Here is a 7,610-nt window from a genome sequence, read left to right as displayed (position 1 = left end):
CTCCTACTGCTGAAGATTTCTCCTAACTAAAAACAACAATGCCATGTTGTCAACATATAGAAGGAGGATGCAGATGCTTCTATTTGTTTTAACACATGTTCATAGTACATTTTAATAATTGTCTCATTTTAATAAAGATGAAAAAGAGTTCTAGAACACAGAACTGTTTGATACCATTAAAGACTGGAAATGTATCTGTAATGAATCCATTCATATCAGCTCTGAATTCATGAGTAGCATTTAGATTCAAGATTTAGAAGCACTCCTAGTTCTCAAAGTGAGGTATGGGAATCATTGGGAGTCCCCCGAGTCTTTCATGGGTTCAAAATTATTTTTCATAATAATACCAAGATGCTTTAATTTCTAATGTAATTAATATCAATAGGGAGGAGGTCACAGATAATTTTCAAGAATGTAAAATTGATTGTAAGACCAATAAAGATTGAGAACCAACTGGCCTAGAACATCTCACAGTATCATGCAGTTGGCCACATATGTGGTTAATGTTTATGAATGTAAACTGTCTTTTGAAGCACAGCAATCCCAGGATGTAGAGCAAGGCATATCTGTGGAAAACCTTTGCAAATGTGCACAGATGTACATGACTAGGAGTAGTCAGTGGAGAATGCTGGGAAGATGAAAGAAAACGAGTCAGAGATAGAGATATGGGGAGAGGAAAGAGGAAAAATGAAGGAAGAAGAAGAAGCTATAAGAATGAAGCAGAAAGCAAGAAGCAGGAAGGAGGAGGAAGGAAGAAGTCAGAGAAGGAGAAGGATGGAAGGAGGAGGAAGAGGAGGAAGGAGGAGGAAGAAGGGGGAGGAAGGAAGAGGAGGAAAGAGGAGGAAGGAAGGAAGGAGGTAGGAAGGAAGGAGGAAGAAGGAAGGAAGAGGAAGGAGGAGAAGAAGAAATGAGTTTTCCACTTTAAGGAAAAGAATCATGTGGTAGGAGAGTTTCCTCCCCAGAGTCTGCATCAAGAGGTACTGTGCAAATTGATGAATCCAAAGAAATACTACATTTACTAGCAATGTGGATACAGCATCACACACTGTATCCAGACATAACCTCCCCTCACAAATGTCTTTTTCTTTCCACCTCCCTAACCCCACACTGAAGGTAAGGCACCAATGTACTGCTCTTCTCCATTAATCAATCAGAAATAACTTTTTACTCACTGAAGTTATACAAATCCCTAGTTGCCACACTATCACTATGCTGATCAGTTCCTACTCTTCCCCCCCCGCCCCAAATTGAATGTTCTGTTTTCCAGTCCCACTCTAGATCTCTGGAGCTAGGGTTAGAACCATGGCCCTTAATTGTGCTGGGGAGCTCCAGACTCTCTGGACTGCCATGGGTTTCACCATGAATGTAGAGAGCTAGATTCTAAGAACTGGCCCCGGTGGCTAAAAGAGAGAGAGCAAGGTGCAGGAAGATGGAGAGAGCATTGGAGCAGCTCAACCCCCTGACTGACTAGCTGCTCTGTGCCCTCACCATGCAGCTGCCTGAAGGTAATAAAAATGCAGTCAACTTAAAACCCCCAAATACATTTTTAACCTTTTTTTTGCTTCCTCTTTGAGTGTCCTGAACTGATGTCAAGGTTCATGCATGTCATAAAAGCACAGCCTTTTAAAGAACGTTGTGAGTAGTGTTACAAACATTTGCATTCAGGACAATCAGATTCAGATGTGGTATACAGGCCAGTGAATGGAAATGATATCTTGCTGGTTCACAAAGATTCTATTTTAAGAGTAGTTTTAAAGTTGAGTCTAAAGCAAATTGTGCAAAGCTAACAGAACAGCAGCAAAACAGGGGATTGCTGTGTGTTTCCATGGAGAAGAACACATGGGTCAGCCATGGTACTCCTGTGGTTTGATATTTTATCTAATGAGATAGTTAACCCTGATTATACTAGGTTCACCCAGTCAACTGATGGGACAACTTTTCACCCTAATAGCAACTCTTATGTCAGTCTTGATCACTTGAACTATTTCCAGTTTGCTGGACAGCTTTTGGGTTTAGCTTTGAACCACAGTAGCTTTTTGTTTATTTGTGTCAGATACTTCAGGACCCCATTTGAGACTTTCTGAGCAAATACACTGGAGTGGTTTGCCATTTCCTTCTCCCACTCATTTTACAGATGAGGAAATGAGGCAAAAAGGGTTAAGTGACTTGCCTAAGGTCATGCAGTTAGTAAGTGTCTGAAGCTGAATTTGAACTCAGGAAGATGAGCCCTCCTGATTCCCAGCCCAGTACTCTACCCATTGCATCACCTTGCTGCCCACAGCAGCTAGTTAACCTTTACTTTTTGAGATCATTCTACAAGCAGATTCTTGATGTGTTAGGAGCAAAGGAAGAAGTACTTTTGAAATCCGGGGGTAAAAAAGTCTTGTGAAATAAAATGACAGGGAATATGTCCAGCTTGTTACTGAACTCCCAAAGACAAGAGCCATTCAGCCTCAGATCAATGGTTTCTTAGAAGACTTCCACATGTCCATTCCACCTTCCCTTATACAACTTTTGATAAATATGAAGAGGCATGCTTTTGGTATGCTAGAAATTAATGTGAGTGATTAGATTAAAAAAATGCAGAATACACAAGTGGTTCTGAAAGAGATGATTTCATTGTTCACTGGTTTTGGGAATTTGTGGAAAGCATAACTCAAGAGGAAAAAGTGCTTCTGTTACAGTTTGTTAGTGGCTGTTCCAGTGTCCCACATGGTATCTTTGCCAATATCATGGGTGGAAATGGATTGGAAAATTTTACAATAACTGCTGGGCCCTGCACTCCAAATCTGCTCCCAACATCAAGTACATGCTTCAACATGCCTGAATATCCAAGTAAGGAAATACTTAAGGACAGGCTGCTTGTGGTGTTACATTGTGGGAGCTATGGTTACATGATGGCATAATGAAGTCTAGAAAACTCATCTGACTACTGATGCACGATTTAGGGTGGCAGAGGTCATTTAAGAAAGTATCAACAAAGAAGTAGTCTAAATTCAGCCCAGAGGCAGGGCTGGTGTTTAAAATTCTTAAAGGATTATTTTTATTCCCTTTCATTGTACATTTGTCAAAGTTTATATTTACAAAAAAAATTACAGTAGATTTCATTTGTAAATATATATACAAGCATATATATTTACATGTATACCTATATACATGTATATAGTTTTGTATTTGAAATATCTCTTTTACTTATTCATGTTGCCTTAATCTGCACCGAATGAGTGGTAAAAATCCCATTTTACATTCCACTTCTGCCATCTAACTGTTAGACTTAAAGGGTAGTTTTTGTTTGTTTATTTCCATTTTTGTTCCCAGCTTGAATCATATATAGACTCTCTGAGGCTTGCACATTTTGTTGCATGTAAAGTGCCATTTTTTGAGAAAAAACATGAGATGAGTTGAATTTGATTGTGTATAAAGCTACAAATATGCATGTTCTCGTGTTGAATCTGTATTGCAATGATATTAAACTTTTTAATATAAAATTATATTATAAATATAATTATATAATTAGTATATTATAATTATTATATTTAATATAAAAATAAAGTTAAGACTAATGACATTGATAAATAGGTGATGAAATGGCATCTAATCTGCATACTAAAGTTTATACTGTATTGGACAAAAAATGCTTTTATGTTAAGCAGCAAGTCAAACAGTCTTTAACTCTTACCCATTTCTTAATGAGAGAGATTAAAATAAGATTCAACAGTGATCAGAAGTGCAATATGTGCCTGAATCCTGTGTGTTCTTCATGTAAGATATTATTTTAGGAAATGCATTCCTGTGATTTACCTTTCAGAGCAAGGTGGTATTTGTAGTGTAGAGTAATGGAAAAAATCACTGAGAATTGGGATTAAAGATTCTCCTCTCAGCTTTGTCATTAAATAGCTATATGACCTTAAACAAAGAGATTCTGTTAGTCTCTCTTCTAGCTCCAAAAATCTATGATTTTGAAAGAATGTCAAACACATTGATCAATGTGTAATTTGGGGTTAATAAAAGATCTTCCTTCTTAAAGGTTGCCAAAGGATGACTATCTATAGAAATAATTTGTAGAAAGAATATAGTAAGGTGTCAGTCCACTAGTAAGAATAGGTTCTGAACAATTCTGACAATATGAAATTTTCTCAATTCTCTAGTTTTATGTGAGCAGTCATTCAAATCACAAGAAAGAGTTGCACAGGATATACAAATATGGTTGGGTTGCAATCTGTATTACTGGAAGGTATACTTACATAGGTGAGATCAGAGATATATTAAAATATTAAAACTTGGTCAACTAGTAAGAAAAGTAAATCCCCTGTGTTGTTTACATGTATTTGAATTTTCGCTACTAAAAGTTATAATTACATAAGATACAGTTAGTGACTTCAACCCAATAGAAACATCCAGTGAAAATTTGAGCAATGCAACACTTTGAAGAGACTCATTCTTTGCACTAATCTAGACATATCTTTATCATTAAAAAAATCAAAGGTATCATTTAGTTTAGAGTGAATGGAGTTAATTATCATCAGAAAAGTAGAACCTAGGATCCTAGAACTTACAAGAAATGTAAATGTAAATAAAAAACCCTCTCTGGTCTATGATAAATGGAAATTTTGCTCAAGTCATCTCGTGGATAGTAATGTCTCCAAATCTGCATTTGCTATTATTTCAGAGAGCTTAACACAGAGCCTCCCATTGTGATCTATTGCAATCCAGGTTTTTAAAGTATGTAGAAATCCTTCTTGTTTCTGACAAATGGGACAGAAACAGTTAACAGAGAAGCATGGGGAATAGGATGTGAACTTATATAAGGTACAGGATATATAGCTATAAGGAATCTTAGAGATCATCTCATAGTTCAATTGAACTCTTTTACCTACTAAGAAATTGAGTCATAGAGCTATTAGATAGTTTGCACTATGCATGTAGTAAGTTCCAGAATGGGGATCCTAAGTCTTCTCATGCCAAATTAGTGTTCTTTACACCATACCATATGTTTAAATAAAACTTTATTATCTAATGGATACCTGATATCTAGACCCATCATCATTGAGGCAAAGATAAATCAGAAGGGAGATAATCCCTTAGCATATAACTGCCAGTTGACTGTCAGGCTAAAGAGCTCAGCATTACTAGAGATTTTCATAAATGATATAAAGAGGATTGGTTTACTGGGTAGAGATTTCAATTGATTTTGCTATTCACCTTGGCCAAAATTTTAACATTTGCTATCAGTCTGAATTTCATTTTGAAGAAGCAAAATGTTTTCCTTTTAAGGTTCTTGCTAGAATAATATGAAATCTCCTAGTCTTGCTTAGTAACCTTGATGTCCCCATCTTAAAGAAATGTATGCTTCTATATTGCTTTTCTCATCAGTATTACTATGCCACTACTAGATTGATTTTTTCCCTCTGATAAACTTTAAATAGATTAATATGAAAGAAAATGATAAATATTTTAAAAGTCATCAAAAACTCAACCTCACAGGTAGTACAATCACTAACATTGACTCCTAGATAAACAAAAAGGATATTGTGCAAACTATTTATCAGTTTCAGATTTGCATTAAGTTCCCTTTTTCACTGTCAGTGGGTCAGTCCAGAGTATGTTCTTCAATTTAAAAGATAGAGAGAAGCATGGTTCCTGGAGTTTTTATAGGCTCCCATGTGCATTTTATTTTATACACTTCAATGAATAAACCTTTTTGCTTTCATGTATTATTCTTTATCTCAGAATGTCCTTGCCCTATTTATGCTCACTTTTTCTTTAAGTACTTTTAGTATATTAGTATGTTGTCTATCTTCTATGTGTGGCCAGCTCAGGAAAATTGTATTGAAATGGGCATCACTTTAGGATACATAGCTTAACTACTTTGAGAGGAAAAGAACTGCAGTGGCTATCATGCTCTACTTGGAGTCATAAAGACCTGGATTCAAATTCTAACCCTACCATTGAAAAGTAGTTATGTGATCATGGGCAAGACTCAGTTTCCTCATCTGTTAAATAAAGACAATAATCCCTATAATCTTACATCAAAGAGTTGTCATGGGGGAAAGTGAGGTATAATATTTATAAAATTAGTTATTATTATTACTTAATACTTTGTTAGATTTCATGTCTGGCATTCGATGCCAAGAAAGATCTATAGATGACATGAGAGCTGTTCCAGAATACTAGAATTAATACAGGATCCATATCTAATTGGTATTTAAGCCAACTTAAACAATCAAACAATTGTTGACATTTCATTGTGAGCATTTAGACCTTGAGAATTAGCAACCACTAAAAATCTGGGCTCGATTTATTATTTAGTTGATTGGCTCAATTTAAGAAAGTAATATGAAAAGTTAATAATGAAAATTAAACTTGAAAGTGTACAGTGGGTACATTTTTCCCCAGAGAGATGGCTGTTAAATGTTTGCCAGCACACCCATGACAGAAACATTATTTTGTGTAATAGATATTTAGGGGACATTCTGGTTATAAGGATATAAATGTTACAACTAGTCCCATGAAAAATAGAAAGCTACACAGTGGCTATAAGTATATGGTAATATGTTATTAAGGATAATGTGGCATATGTGAGGATATTGATGACAGATTTAGAGGTGGAAGATCAGTCACCCAACAAACATTTATCGAGGGCTTGGTATGTGCCAGGTACTGTGTGTTAAGCATCGGAGACACAAAGAAAAGCAGATACAGTCTCTCCCTTTAAAGAGATCACACTCTAATGTGGAAAATATCGTGGAAATAACTAGGTACATACAAGATTTATTCAGAGTAGATTCAAGGGTGATTGAAAGAGATAAGTATTAATATGGGGTGGAGAAAGTGGTCAGAGGGAAGTTAGGAGACCAGAAAAGGCCTACTACAGAAGGTAGGTTTGAGCTGAATCTTGAAAGAAGCCAGTATCAGGAAGTGAGACTAAGCATTTTAGGCTTGGGGGACAGACAGTGCAAATATTTGGAGACCAGAGATTGAGAGTCTTATTCAAAGAACTGCAAGTAGGTCAATGTAGCTAGACCATACTGTACTTAGAGAGGAGTCAAGTGTAATAATACTGGAAATGGAAGAAGGGGCCGGGATTTGAAGAGCATTAAAAGCCAAAGTGTTTATATTTAATCCTGTAGATAATAGGGAGCCATGGAACTCAATAAATGAGTGCAGAGTATAAGAATAGAGTATGGACAGGGTCAGAATCAATAAATATTTATTATGTGCCAGATGGGGTAGCTACAAAGACCAGACCCATTTGGGGTTTTCTTTGCAAAGATAAAAATGTGGTTGGCCATTTCTTTCTCTAGTTCATTTTTACAGATGAGGAACTGAGGCAAACGGTTAAGTGACTTGCCCAAGGTCATAGCTACTAAGTGTCTGAGGCTGTATTTGAACTCATAAAGATGAGCCTTCCTGACTCCAGGCTTAGCACTCTCTCCACTGTACCACCTAGCTGCCCCATGGAACATAGTAGGTCCTTAATAAATGTTTATTGAATTGCAGTTAAAATGAACTATTGAACCCATTGGTCATTTAAGGTTGGCTTGTATACAAGTTTATGTCTGTACATAATTTTCTCTTCCCTTCCCTCTGCTCTTTTTTCTATCTTCTCT

General features: G+C 36.2%; 1 pseudogene; it reads left to right on the top strand.

Annotated features, from left to right (window-relative positions):
• Positions 1–1,568: 1,568 nt before the first annotated feature.
• LOC118834432 lies at positions 1,569–2,906 on the top strand (annotated as a pseudogene).
• The last annotated feature ends 4,704 nt before the right edge of the window (positions 2,907–7,610 follow it).

The sequence above is a fragment of the Trichosurus vulpecula genome, chromosome 1 (genome assembly GCF_011100635.1).
Source record: "Trichosurus vulpecula isolate mTriVul1 chromosome 1, mTriVul1.pri, whole genome shotgun sequence".
Classification (NCBI taxonomy): Eukaryota; Metazoa; Chordata; class Mammalia; order Diprotodontia; family Phalangeridae; genus Trichosurus; species Trichosurus vulpecula.
Note: the sequence above shows the minus strand (reverse complement) of the source record. Positions and strands in the feature narration are given on the sequence as shown.